Here is a 15,378-nt window from a genome sequence, read left to right on the forward strand (position 1 = left end):
AATAGTTCGTTACAAAACAAAACAGTAATTGATAAACTGCTCTCTCATTTTATCCATCTTCCTACTTATACAGCATACTAAACAAGAAAATTTAGGTAATTCCATAGCAAAATACTTATACTCTAAGGGGTCGTTTGGTACAAAGTATTATAACGCAGAGATTAGTAATGCAGGTGTTATTTTTATCAAGTTTTTGATTCATTGCTTCCCATCTAATTTTGGGTTTGGATTAAAATTTTTACAAAAGTTTCTTACCAATTATATCCTTGAATTGTTATAGAATTTTCTAGTTTATTTAATAGGGCCGAGATAGATAACTATTGGACAATATTATTTTTATAATTGAGAGTCTTATTACTAAATTTTTAGAGCTCGAATTATCAAAATTCAATTGCTTTGAAATTAAATAAGGTTATTACTTTATTTTTTTTTCTTTTCATAAATGGCGTGTTGCTATAATTACAGTGCCGTTCCAAAAAAAATCAGGAACACTGAGGATGTTTTCTGTTTTGGTTCCTTTTATGATACACGTTATAGTGTGTTATAGATAATTCATTATTTTATTTCTCAGCTTATCCTATTTACAACCCTAGTTACAAAAAAAATTAAAAAGAATAGATGGAATTCTGAATTAGTTAGAAATTCCACTTTAGCATTTGAGTCCTTTTTAATCTAAATAATTAATTTCTTCGTTGGGTTCATAATTTTGTTACATACAAAATAATTTCTTCTGCCTTATTATCCTATATTTGAAGTTAGATTTAATTGAGTGATTTATTGATAGAAATATCTAAGTTGAGTGAGTTTATCGACACAAAACAAAGTTCAATGTGACTTTACTTGATAAATTCTCAAAGTTGAGTAATCTTTTGAGCAACAAACAACTCTTTTAAAATAATAAAATTTGTAAGCTAAATTATTTAAATAAATTTACTAATATAATTATAAAATATAAAATATAAAATATAAAATATAAAATCAAGAAAATAAATAAAAAAATTAAAAGAATTTGAGGGATATTTTTGTCTTTACATAGATAATCCCATGGTATTAAAACCTATGTATTACTAATACCACAAAATGGGAGGTATTAGCAATACATCATATAATAATACCATGTATGTTGTATAACTAATCGATCCACATGGACCAAACATAGTACTAAATTATATCATACATAATACATGGACTATTTCTTCTAATACTCCCTACCAAACGACCCTAATATGAATATGCATCACATCTCCCTCACGATCTTATCTGTGCACAATCTGCCTCTCGCTAAAATCTAATCTTGTTTCTTTCTCTCCATATAATTACATAGACTATCATGGCAAACACACTTGTTTCTCTTTAGCTACATGTAGTTTCTGTGAGTATGATGTCATGCATGTGTTTATGCCTTTCAGTTTAACTTTGAGATGCTTTACTTTTCCCCATACATTTATCATAGCTTGATCAGACCCCTCCACCTCCCATGTTTCAGAATGCTGTGAAAATCAGGGTACTCCATAGAAAACGGGAGTGTTTTCTTTTCAAAAGATATAAATCAACCACACAAACAAATAAAATCTGAATAAACATAAATATTTTATTGATATTAGTGCGGGTACAATTCTGTTCCTTCCTTGATTCTACTCTCCTTAGATTTATCCATGATTCGAGGGCTGATAGAGACGTATTTCTCGAACTAGGATGATTTAGATTTGACCTTTATATAAATATTCCATGAGTGTGTGGAATATATCGAGATGCCTTTTAAGGAAATTTAGTACACTTTATATATGCATGAACTAAGGTTTAGGGTTGAGTAAGCCAGCTCCAAGAAATCTAATTGAAACTGAACACACCTTTTAGAGTCTCAATTCGAATTGAACACGTCTTGTAGAGTCCCACAAAATTTCAGTATCTACAAATGTCCCCTGCTTCAAGGCTTGTCAGGGTGTAGAATCGATGAAACTCAAAGACGAGGCTTGAAGTACTCATTCTTCCACCTTTGCAACTTCATAATTTCATATTTCATTTATGAGAGAAGAGATGAAGGGCAGATTTTAAAGTGATAGAAAATAAATTACAATCACAAAAAAATGAAGAAACATAATTTTATTTATCAAGATTGCGGGTATAATTCAGTTGATCCCTTGATTCTTCTCTTATAAAATATTTATTCATAATTTGAGGGCCGTTTGTGGATTTTTCTCGACTTAGGATGATTTGGACGTTAATTTGAGGGGTGTAAGTGGCGTATTTCTCAAATTAAGATGATTTGGAATTGATCTAAAGATATTCTACGAATTTGTGGAATATTTGAGATTTTGATCTTTTTATGAAATTTTTGAGATGCCTTTTAAGGGATTTAATACCCTTTATATAGGCGTGAACTAGAGTTTAGGGTTGAGTAGCCTTCAAGAATCCTAATTGAAATTGAACACACCTTGTAGAGTCCCAATTTGAACAAAATTTCAATGTCTACAATATATATAAATTTTAAAAGATAAGATTACAAAATAATTAATAATTTATTAATTTTGACTCATAAATCATAATCTTCTACATGTTAATGTTAAACTACTAGAAAAAATTGAATTTTTCTAACATTTTGCAATACTAAATCTTCGTTAATCTCCTGTTCAAATATATAAATATAATAATTTACTTTACCGCAAAATTTGTCTCATTTTAAAAGTTAGAGGTGAAGCTAGGTGGGGTTTATGAGTTCGGGCAAACCCATTAGCTTTTCCGTATATATATATATATATATATATATATATATATATATATATATAAACCTATGAACCCATTTAATATATGTCTATTAACATGTGAACTCCCTAACAAAATTGATTGACAACTTAGTGATAAAAAAAAGTGGTGAAAATGCTTTTCACACTCATGTTATGAGTTATTGAACCTCACTATCGATAAAAATATCTCTTTTTCTTTTTAAAGGAAGCATACTTTGCAATATTTATCTCTTATGTCCCAAAATATAAAATCCCAAACTCTTAATTTCGCCTCTGCTTGCAGTTGTAGTTATTAATTGAGTAAAGGAATTTTCTCTTACCAATTTAATTTTGAAGTCTTTATTTTTGCTATTTGTACGGTTAGGAAAATGACAGAATATAAAATTATTAATAACATTTTGATAATGACATAAGTAGCATAGCGTTTGACGCTAATATTTAGACATTTGGCTTTCTTGGTTTATTTTGAAATATCAACGTATATTAGTAATATACATTGTTTGTTTTATTTTTTCAATTTATATAATTAATTATATTTTATTGTGTATTAATGTGTATATTACTAATATATGAAAATTCATGATATTAGTACTGCAAGGAACTTTAATAGTACTAGCATGATTAAAGATATAATTGCCTCTCAAAACTTTGTCATTAAATATATTTTTTACAAAGTATGTAATGCATGTTATTTTTAATACACCAAACTAAATACATAATGCATAAGAATTAATCTCTGCACAATTAATGAAAGTATAATTACTGTAAACATTACTAAATACACTTTACACCTTACCAAACGACCCCTAACTTCTCTTGTATTTTATTAGTTAACTAATATAATGAATATAGCTAACATAATTTAAACCAGATTAATATTTTTTCAAAGGTTAGGTTTTATGTCCCTTTCCTGAATATTTAATCAGCAAACTTTGCCTCAAAAAGTCAAAAAGCAATCAACTTAACTATTCAAAATTAGTCGATACCCATTGTGATCTTGACTGTCAATGCTTTAATTTGATGGTAGAGAGCACACTTAATAAATAAAATATCGATGGTCAACAAATTATCTAAACTTATTTTTATTTATCAACAAACAAAAGGGTCTCAAGCACATACTATTTTTTTGTTCTTCATGAAAGATGATTTTTCTTTTCATCTAGGCCTTATTGTGACAACCATAGTATTTTTACTTCCTCTGTTCCATTTTGGCATAATACATAAACACGACCCTTAACTTGGCTTCAACGGACAAATATGTCCTCCAACTTTGACTGTGCACAAGTAGGCACTTAAACTTGCATAAAGTTGAACAAGTAGACACATGTGTCCTACATGGCATAATACACGTAGGATGTCACGTTGGACACAAAATTGCGTCATAGGGTGCCATGTAGGATGAATGTGTTTATTTGTTCAATTTTATACAAGTTTAAGTATGCCTACTTGTGCACACTCAAAGTTAAAGGTCATAATTGTCAGCTGACGTCAAGTTAAAGGTCATGTTTATGTATTATGCCTTCCATTTTATTTGAGTTACTTTAAATTGTTACAGAAAGAAAACTTTTAAAACTTGTGATCTAAAATAAGTAAGAGATGTTTGTATAACTATAAATCATTTTATTAAGGATAAAATTGACATTTTAAAATTAAATTGCTACTTAATATAGAAATGTGTCATTTTCTTTAATGGACTAAAAAGAAAAATGAGTGAGAAACAAAGTAAGTATATTTGCAATATCCACACATGCATATTTTGAATATGATTAAATTTTTCAAAGGAATGGTTGGCGCGTGAAGATGCAAAAAGGTTTGGGCTTTTAGAGGAGTGCTTTAGCCAGGATTATGACCAAAGTTGTTTGCTTAATTAGGAACCCTTAATCAACACCAAGAGCCAAACCAATAAGCTGCACATTCATGCATCATCTATTTGGTCAACCAACTTGTTTTCACTTGCAATTATTTTGACAACTGACTTTGCCAAAAACCTACCCATATAATGCATCACCTAGCTAGCTGGTGATAAATGAGCGGGTTGGGTTAAATTAAATTTGGGTGGGTTGAAAATAAGTCAACATAAAATATATAATAATTCAACTCGCACATATTTTATATGAGTAAAAATGGATTGGATAATAAATGGATTGGTAAAATACAAGTTTATTCATATTTTCATGAGTAAATAGTACTCTTTATTCATATTTTCATGAGTAAATAGTACTCTATTTTAGAATTCAACATAGAGAAAATATTTTACTCTTTTTTGGGACGAAAAATATTGAAAATACTTTATTTAGTTTTATTGTAACATAAAAATAAAAAAAAATCATATAACTTTTTAATATAAAATAAATTTATGTAATAAGAAGGAGAAAATATTTATAATAACAAAGTAAATGAATATTTTCATTTTAGGTGTAAAACATGATTAATGCACATGATCCTAATGATTTATTTGTTTCAACTGTGTATTTTTTTTTCTCACTTCTTAATATACCAAGCATGAAGCATGTTACCTCATTTTTTAAAGTTTCTTTGGTAGGTAGAACAATTTATTTATTTCATTTGTATTTTTCTTCTTTTACAGGCCAATCTATATATCAAAAAGACTTGACAAGAATTCCATCATTTTGATTTGGATTAAAGTTTTAGCCAAAATAGTGAAGTACAAGTGTGTATTTCCTTTTGTTTTTTCTTTATATATGAAGAATACTTATTCTAATGGTGTATTTATTCAAGTCAAATCTATATAAAAAAGACTTGACAAAAACTCTATTAGGACCAAATTAAATATTTTAGCCAAAATAACAGTAGAGTACAAATGTGTATTTCTTCATTATTCATATATACAAAAAAATATTTATCCTAACAGTGTATATTTTCGAGCGAAGTCTATAATAAAACTTGGCGTTGGCGAAACTACATTAAATTTTTAGCAAAATTTTAAAAAAACTTTATAACTTTTGGCTAAAACTCCATTATGTTTGGCCAAATAAAACAAGTTAATTTAAATAATGGAATTCAAAACATGTATTTTTACAAAAATGATCCATATAAATTAAGAAATACATGCGTGAGAGTAAGTGCATCACAACTCCCAACACCTTCGCCTACGGTTGTTCATGAATCATGATCATGAGTAAATACCTACCCATATGAGTGTTCAAATCAAACCATGCAAACTTACTATACTATTTAATAAGCTAAGGTTTCATTTTAATTATCCATAATTAAGTGTTGAAGGCATATACATTAATACATGTTATGCATTTATGTACTTAACATAAATATTTGATGTGTGTTAAAAAAAAGGAAATATAAATTGAAGAAGAAGACGACTTTGAGGCATAAATAAAGTGAGGTATTGTCCGTATATATTTTGGAGAAAATACAAGTAATTCCCTTCCGGATTGAGGATACAACACAACCCTGGTATATACCGAATAATTTATCTTCCTAGGCTACTTCTAGAGACTGCATTGACGGAGCCAAAATTTTGATTAAGGGTGTCCAAGAATAATGGTGTGTGACTGCCAAAATAAAATTAAAAAATATTGTGCTATTTGGGGTTCAAACCCAAAGCTCCTTCATTCAAATGGACACTCATTACCATTGCGCTAAAGGCACATCTTTTGTCAAGGGTGTCCAACTTTAAATATATATCCTTTAAATGTAGAATTTGACATATATATACAACGTAATTTTCCGACGAAGGATGTCCAATTGGACACCCTGAACTGGTTGTAGCTACGCCACTGCTAGAGAGTCCTTATATTTATAGAACTTAAGAAATGACTTTTCGTAATAGTTATGTTCTTTCATGAACAAATGACTTTTCATAATAGTCATATTCTTTCGTGGACATATATGTCTGTTCAATTTAAGACCTCTATATATTACAAAATATCTAACAATCCCCCATTAATTTGTATATTTCTCATAACATCATGTATACCAGAGAGTACCTTATAATAGATTTGAACTCTCCATTTAGAGTAAGTACTTCAAAGTTCTGACGAAGTTATTGGTATCTTAAAAGATTTGAACCATAGCTCCATGTGTTAAAATTGAAAATATCACACACAATATTATTTATAGCTTAGAAAATCAAGTATACTTGTTTTAGCACGTTTATGGCCATGTACTTTCCCACCAAGACAAGTCAGCCTCAACCCAACGAAGCGAAAGAAATACGAAAACTAAAGCAAGAATAAGATAAAAGCGGAACAACTTATTCTTTATATTTACACCCCAAAACCTAATTGTCACGCGTACAAGTCTCTAATATAAAAGTGCGAAATGAATAATTACACAATTTCAAAGTCTTTGTTTCTCAAATAGAACAAAACATAATATAAAGGAAAAAAAGGGCTCATCGAAATGACAAACAGTTACCTATCAAAAGTCATATGACAAGCCTCGAAAAGTAGGAGAAGAAGGACAATCACACAGTACCAGGCTCGATATCTACACAAGTGTAGAAGAAATGAGTGAGTACCAACAATACGGTACTCAACAAATAACCTAATAAACGAAGCATCTAGGTAAAAATCGAATACTCATTTCATCGCAACCAAACCTCATAAAACTACAACCTGTACATAAATCAGCCCAACTAACAGTTTTACAATACACAGTTCACAAATGTCAATATTCACAGTCCAAAAGTTTTAAGTCAACAACCATCACGAATCAAGTAAGTCAACCTCACGTATCAAGTAGATTATTCATAAGTATCATGCACATCAATCGCAGTTAACAAGTAGGTCAATCATAAGTATCAAAATGCATCAAACCACAATGATCGATTCTTACTAGAATCATTTCCCATCACCTTTATGTCATGTCACTAGCCAGAACCATTTCCCATCAGCTTTATATAATTTACTAGACAAAATGAACTTGGCTTCATAAACACTTGCCGGAAAGGACCTCGACATCATAACACTTGTCGAAAATGACCTCAGCTTTATAACACTAGCCGGAAATGACCTAGGCCTCATAAAATTGCCTCAAATGACCTCAACATCATAACACTTAACTAAAATGATCTCGGCATCATAATACTTGTCGAAAATGACATCGACATCATAACACTTGTCGAAAATGACCTCGGCATCATAACACTTGTCGAAAATGACCTCGGCATCATAAATATAACATATCTTATCACAGTGTTCAACAGTCAATGCACACAAACAATATCACTCCACATGGAAGAGACAACAATTCATGCAATTGAAGTCCATATTCATGCTATCAAACATTTCACTAATTAATCAATAAGGATCAAAACAAGGCAATTCACATCATTATGATAATCACATAGCTTTTTCATTTCAACCCATTTTTATTTATTAAGATTTACCAAGTGAACAATTAACCCTTCACCTTATTTTTATTACTCTCAACACACAACAATGAAGCGAATACAAAATACAAGTTTTAGGGGATCACTTGCCTTAATGCAATCAATTAATCACTCCAAGAGTTGAGTCTTCCCCTTCCGACCAATGTCTAAAGCCACAAAATCTATAACAATAAGTATTTCACAATAAATTTCAAGAAACAACAATACCCAAATCAATTTCTTTAAAAAATGGGTCAATCAATTCAAAACCCATTTTCGAAAATAATGTTTGAATATGAAAATTAACACATGAATACATTACTCAAGGCCTTAGGAAGTCATTGGTGAAAACCATTTCACAAAAGAACTCAAAATCAGTTCACAATCTCCAGTTTAGTTTAGAACTTGAGTTCTTGAAAAATCTTGCCATTTACCAATCAAAGTCCCAAATTTTGATGTTAAAATCGATAAATAATCAAAGGAAAGTGAAATTTTAGGATCACTAAAGCTTACCCAAATGATTTAGCACAAGAATTTCTTCCAAACTTGCCTCAAAGGATTTCCCAAGCTCAAAAATGAAAAATAGGGCTTAAATCCCAAAATTTGCAGGTTAAAAATCCCATCTGATGTTGCAAAAGCAACCATTGATTCGTAAAAGTGAACTTCGAAAATTATCCGCTCTTCGCTTTTGCTAATAGACATTCACTTTCGCAAAGGTCGCGATCACGAATAAGTATTTTGCGATCGTGAAGGTCAAAGGAAGTTGACCCTTCGCGAAAGTGAACCTGACCTCGCTATCGCGAACCTCACGAAAGAGAGTCACCCCTCACTATCGCGAGGTGCACCAAATTACAGATACAAGAAAATCAGCCAACACTCAAAACATCAAAAAGATCCTTGGATTCATTCGGAATTTCGTGCACACAAACCATATATGCAAATCGATCAAACTCGACGTTCCAAATTAAATGAAATCGTCAAAACACAAATTTGAGGTCTCATTGACACGCCATATTTGAAAGCCATAAGAAACTAACTGAATGCCTAAAAAGGTTGAAACAAGCTCAAGACCTCACAAAAATCAACCAAAACCTCACATGGGCCTAAAATTATCCTCCGAATTCAAAGGAATTCTCAGAATTTCGATCCGAGCATCTGAATCCGAACGCTGACGAAAGTCAATCCAAAGGCAAAATTTCTATAATTTCACAACTTAGGATATCAAATCGTCAAAAGGACTCTAAATCAAAAACTGAAACTCTTACAGATCAGATTCACCTTCAGGACTGATGAAATTGAAGAAATTCCCTTCCGACATTCGAAACTCCAAAAGACACAAAAAGTCTCTTTTTAACAACATTAACCTTTCAAACTCAAATCTTACCAAATTCTCAACCTTAAAATCAAAGTTCGAGACCAATTCAGAACTCGATCATAAAAGACTCGAGGTCGACACCAAGAGGGGCAAAACGGTAAATTATAAAACTTTTCAAAAATGACCAACCAGATCATTACATGTTCATATGCAATAAGATATTAATATTTCTTTGTGATACGTATGAATATTTGTGTCCATCTGATCAAAGTCCTTCAATTTTTTATGTATCTAAGAGGTTAGTATGTGTTCATGATGCGTATAAATATATATGTGCAACTGTACACACATGTATTTAAGTGTTTAGTTTGTTAGATACTTCTGTAACACCTCGAAAATCGAGTAGTCTAAGTGAGGGGCTAAGTGTCAAGTCAAGAATTAGAAATTGTAGCCTCGACACCCTCCATAAAGTTCACACAAGTCGTGAAAGGCACCACGAGTCGTGGTGGTGCCCGTAGACCCTAGGCAGTATCTAAGCAAGGGAGGATCACATCCCACGTGCACTTTGATGGCTCGTGGTGGCACTACGGCTTGTGGTGCTGCCCGTGAAGGTGAGGTAGTGAGCCCCTAGAATCTGCCCAAAATGAGACCCCCCACATGACCTACCAAATAGCTTGTGAAGGCCACCACGGGTCGTGGGAGGGGTCGTAGTGATCAGATAGATTTTTAGGGATTAAAGGGTGGTTGACACGCCATTGTTCCAAGACCATAGAGGGAACCATGGCTCGTGGAGTTTCATGTGGTGATGGGAAGTCTCCTGTAAATTGGTGGTAAATTAGGTCTTTTCTGATTTTAATTAGATTAATGTTATGTCATTTTACCTAAGCCTAGGACCCATATATAAGTGATTTTAACCCCAAAACTCACCCATTCAAGTCATTATTTCCAAAATCCAAAAGAAATCCCAAAGTCTTCCTCTCAAATATTTCTCTCTCTAGAACTTGAAGAAGAAGAAAAAGTTGGAGCTAGGATCAAGATCAAGTCTCCATTCCTCAAGCATTTGTGGGATTTGTTATCAAGGTATGATGGCTTTTCATCCATGGAGCCCCTAAGATTTCCCAATTGAAAAGTAGAAATTCCCCAATTAAGTTAGGATTTTCTTCTAATGTTGTGGTTATTGATGAATGTTGATCCAAATGATTGGGTTATGATTGTTTATGCATGAATTGATATGATTAAATGTTTTAAGGATGAATTTAGATGTACCCATACTTAACCCATGTTTCTAAGATGAATTTGATATAAATGGGTTTGATGCTATGAAAGGAGAACTTGTGGGTTAGATGTATTCTTATAGGATTGATGAGATACATTAGAAGTGATTTGAGATTGAAGCCTATATGATGATTTATGATTAGAATTGCTTTGATATGAAAGCATATGTGATGATTATGATATTAAATTGCTTTGAGAGTAAAACATGTATGATGTTTATGAGATGTAGTGCTTTGAGAGTAAAGCTCATGTTATGAATTGTTGATTATTGATGTAATTGTTGTGGAAAGGATTATTCCTACATGAATTGCTTATGTATAAATATGAAAGGCTATCTCACATTGAATGATTCTAGGTTGAAAGGATTGCTCACCTAAATTAAATCCAAGCTAAAGACTAAAAAATTGATGAGGCTAGAGGTGATTACCCAAGACCTCCAAAAGTGACGGATATGAGGCGATTACCCATATTCCTTAGAGTTGAATAAGAGGTGATTACCCATATTCCTTAGTATTGAACGAAATGTGATTACCCATGTTCCTATAATGTAAAAGACAAGAGGCGAGTACCCATGTCACATGATGTTGGATTAGAGACGAATACCCATGATCCTAAGTAAAGGGACTAGAGGCGATTACCCATGATCCCATAGTAAGTTGGGCAAGAGGCGACTACCCATGACCCTTATTAAGAAGGCAAGAGTCGATTCTCCATGTCTATAAAAGAGAAGCTAGATATGTTATAATAGGTGATGGCTTGGATTGTGTTTGAGTTGCCTTCCATGATTAGTAAGGATGATTTGAGATTATTTCAAGAAGTATTCCTTTATGTTGGCATGTTCTATTATGTGCATTGATTATGTTTATGACTTATATTGTCTAACTCTTATGTTTATGTTGATGTTTATGAAAGCTATCATATTTAGTACATGCGTGTACTAACACATACTCTTGCCTACATTTCTTATCTAAACGTAGGGTCTGGCGATCTCGGCTTTCATCCTTATGGCTAAGATCTTAGTAGAAAGCAAGCTTGAATATTGGTGAGTCCTCACAACATTCTAGGATTTGGCCACCATTTCTGTTATAATCTTTCATTTTATATTTTGAACATTGTTGTATGGGCTGTGTCCCAAGATATTCATATTTTAGATGGTTTGAGACAAAGTGTAATAGACTTCTGCTTTTGATATGAAAACTTTGATTGTGTTGAAATGTTTTAAAAATCTCGTATGTTCTATTATCTTCTGTTATGAAATCTATGTGGCTTATATGAGACCTCTCAGGGTCTTGTATGCCATGTTACGTCTAGGTTATACCCATGGGTCGTGACAAACTTGGTATTCAGAGCACAAGGTTTAGAATGGTCCTACGATGTTTCAAAACCACATCTAGTAGAGTCTTGTTCATGAGTGTGAATTGCACCACATTTATGAATGAGAAGCGATTTGATGCTTAGGAAACTTCACTTCTTTCTTCACTCTAAGTCGCGCGATAGAGTTTTAACTTTATAAAGTCTTTCTCATAATTCTTATCCGATGGTCTACAGGATATGACTACTCGAAGAGCTTTTGCTAGAAGGACCGAGGGAGAAAATGTTTGTAACACCTCGGGTCTAGAAATGAAGAAAATCCTAGTTTTCAGAAGACTTGTGCCAGTACCAACGGAACCACCCACGGACCGTAGGTGGGACTACGGACCGTAGGTGGGGTTCCATCGTTAAGACCCAAATCTTTATAGTCTCTGATCCCACCCACGGTCAACATGTACGATTTGTGGTTGGACCTACAGACAGTAGGTCTGACCGTAAGTGAGGGTCAGAAGCCAGTTAGAGGGAAATTGCTGATGGGTCAACTTCAAACGGTTATAACTCTCAGCACAAAAGGAGTTAGGTAGCCCATGACCTATGAAATTAAAGACAATTGAATCCTCTTTCCAACTCAACGAGTTTGCTAAAATCCCATCTCTGAGTAAATATTTATGCTCATTTTAGTGAAGCATTGTCGGCCAGACTTGACCGATGACCCCTACCTACGGTTGGTAGGTCAACCCACGGATCGTAGGTCCCTCCGTGGGTGGACTTCGACAACTTCTAAGTTAGGGTCATTTAGGTCTTTTTCCTATGCGTTGGGCACTTAAACTACGTCGTTTGATCCCTAAACTATGTAGTTTTGGTCAGTTTAAGCCTCGTAACTTAGTCAGATCTTTCCCTAAGGGATTCATTCACTAAAAAATCATCAAACTTAGAACAAAAGAAGAGAAAATAGGCGACCCAAACCCTTCCAAGAACGCAGCAAGGTTTCTTCAGTTCCATCCCCGAAATCGAAAGATTTCTCTATGAAATTCGTTACCAGGTATGTGGGATTTCACTAGTGGGTTCCTTTCACCCATTAGGTCCCTAGAATTCAGTCAGATTCTTGATTCCCTTCATATTATCTAGACCTAGGGTTTCTAAAATTTCAGCAGATTATTATGAATTAGTTACTTAATGTTCCTAATCAGATTATCATGATATTAGTATTGTTTTGCATAGATTCTTTCATAAATTCAGAACCCTAGCTATGTAGTTCTTTTAGTTTATGAATTACACATGTTAGGTCAGTTATCTAAGTTATACATGCCTCATATTTGAATGTCTCATTATTTTGAGCTATCCAGTATTACAGAATTTCAGTCATAAATTGTTAATTTCATAATCAATTAGGAGTAGCTTAATACCGAGTGGACTAGGGTCAGTCACCCTCAAGTCCCAGAACTATGTGACCTGTAGGTTGTAAGTCCCCTCAGTGGGCATCAATTTAGTGATCACATCAGTCATGCCTTTATACCTCTAGCAGGGTATATTGGGTCCTTTTGATGGGGCGTATACATCAGACTCCACATTTAGCTCATGTGGTTTTATGACGGTTATTAGTAGCTCCCTTACAATCAGACTCTATTGCATTGACCATGTTATTAGTTACAGTCAGATTCAGTCTCAGCATGTTATAAACTTGGTTATTGCATTTAGTTAGTTCATGTTCAGTATTTCCAGTATAGTATCATGTTTATCGTACATCATTGCTCAGTTATATGTTTTGTTCAGTTATGTATATTGTTCAGCTTTATTCTATCTTGCATGCTCAGTAGCTTTTAAGTACTGACGTATACTGTGCGCTACATCTTCTCATGATGTAGGTTCAGGTCCTCAGAAGTTAGATCACGCAAAGATCGGTTCCCGATCTTCAGTACATCAACATTAGTGGTGAGTCCTTATTCTTCGAGGATGATTGACTTGATTATCTTTCTACTTTCAGTCTTTAGTTTTAGTTTTTAATAGATTTAGTTGGGGGATGTCCCAGCATCTCTAGTCAGTTAGAGGCATTATTTCAGACATAGTTGGATTTAGTTTTAGCTTGGAGTTTGATATTTCATTAGTCGTTAAACTCTCAGATTATATAATCAAACTTAGAATGGGTATTCCCCATCACTTTCAGTTTATCTTATGTTTTAAGCTTCAGCACAGAATTATCTTATTTCAGTTATCATAGTATGCTTACGTTATGCTAGCAGGGTTAGCTTGGGGTCACTCGTGATCCTAGGTCCCATGTTTGTATCCTGGGGGTAGCTTCGGGGAGTGACAAACTTGGTATGAGACCACTAGGTTTAAGTGTCCTAGGATATCTGAAAAGTCGCACTAAGTAGAGTCTTCTTCATGGGTGTAAAGTGCACCACATCTAATGGGAGGGAGGCAACGAAGTGTTTTAGGAAATTTACACTTTCTTGATATTCTTATCGTGAGCAAGGTATGATCTAATTCCTCATTTCTAATTCGATGTTATGCACTTTCAGATCATGCCTCCTCATAAAGCTTACGGAAGGAATGTTAATGCACGCAATGCTAACGCAGCTCCTCCAGTCCTTGATCATGAAGTTTCCAATGTAGAGTTTTGGAACGCTATTCAACTTTTGGCTCAGAGTGTGACTAACCAAAACAATTAGCAGGTTCCAGTTCCTACAAATACTAGTGGTAAATCAACAACAGCTAGGGTCCGTGATTTTGTTAGGATGAATCCGCCAGAGTTTCTAGGGTCGCAAGTTGGTGAGGATCCCTAAAACTTCATAGATGAGGTCAAGAAGATCTTTGGAGTGATGCAAGTGACTGGAAATGATAGGGTGGAGTTAGCATCCTACCAACTTAAGGATGTAGCTCATATCTGGTTTACTCAATGGAAAGAAACAGAGGTACGGATGCAGTTCCTATCACTTAGGAGTTTTTAGTGATACTTTTCTGGACAGGTTTTTACCAAGAGAGTTGAGAGAGGCGAGAGCTCAGGAATTCATGAATTTGAGGCAAGGTAACATGACAGTCCAAGAGTACGGGCTTAAGTTCACCCAACTCTCCAGATATGATCCTCACATGGTTGCAAATTCCAGGGATCAAATGAACAAGTTTCTATATGGGGTATCTGACTTAGTGAAAATAGAGTGTCGTAATGCTATGTTGGTGGAAAATATGAAAATCTCTAGGCTCATGACTCATGCTCAACAGGTTGAGGGAGATAAGCTTAGGGAACATGCTAAGGATAATAAGAAAGCTATTATAGGGAACTATGAGTACTCTCAGCAGAAATCGGCAGGTGAAAATCACTCACAGTTTCAACAGGATTAGAATAGTAGGGCATTAGGCTCTAAGTCTCAGGGAAGTGTTTCAGG

The sequence above is a fragment of the Solanum verrucosum genome, unplaced genomic scaffold, assembly GCF_900185275.1.
Source record: "Solanum verrucosum unplaced genomic scaffold, falcon-dt-bn FXZP01000194.1, whole genome shotgun sequence".
In the NCBI taxonomy this organism is placed as follows: domain Eukaryota; kingdom Viridiplantae; phylum Streptophyta; class Magnoliopsida; order Solanales; family Solanaceae; genus Solanum; species Solanum verrucosum.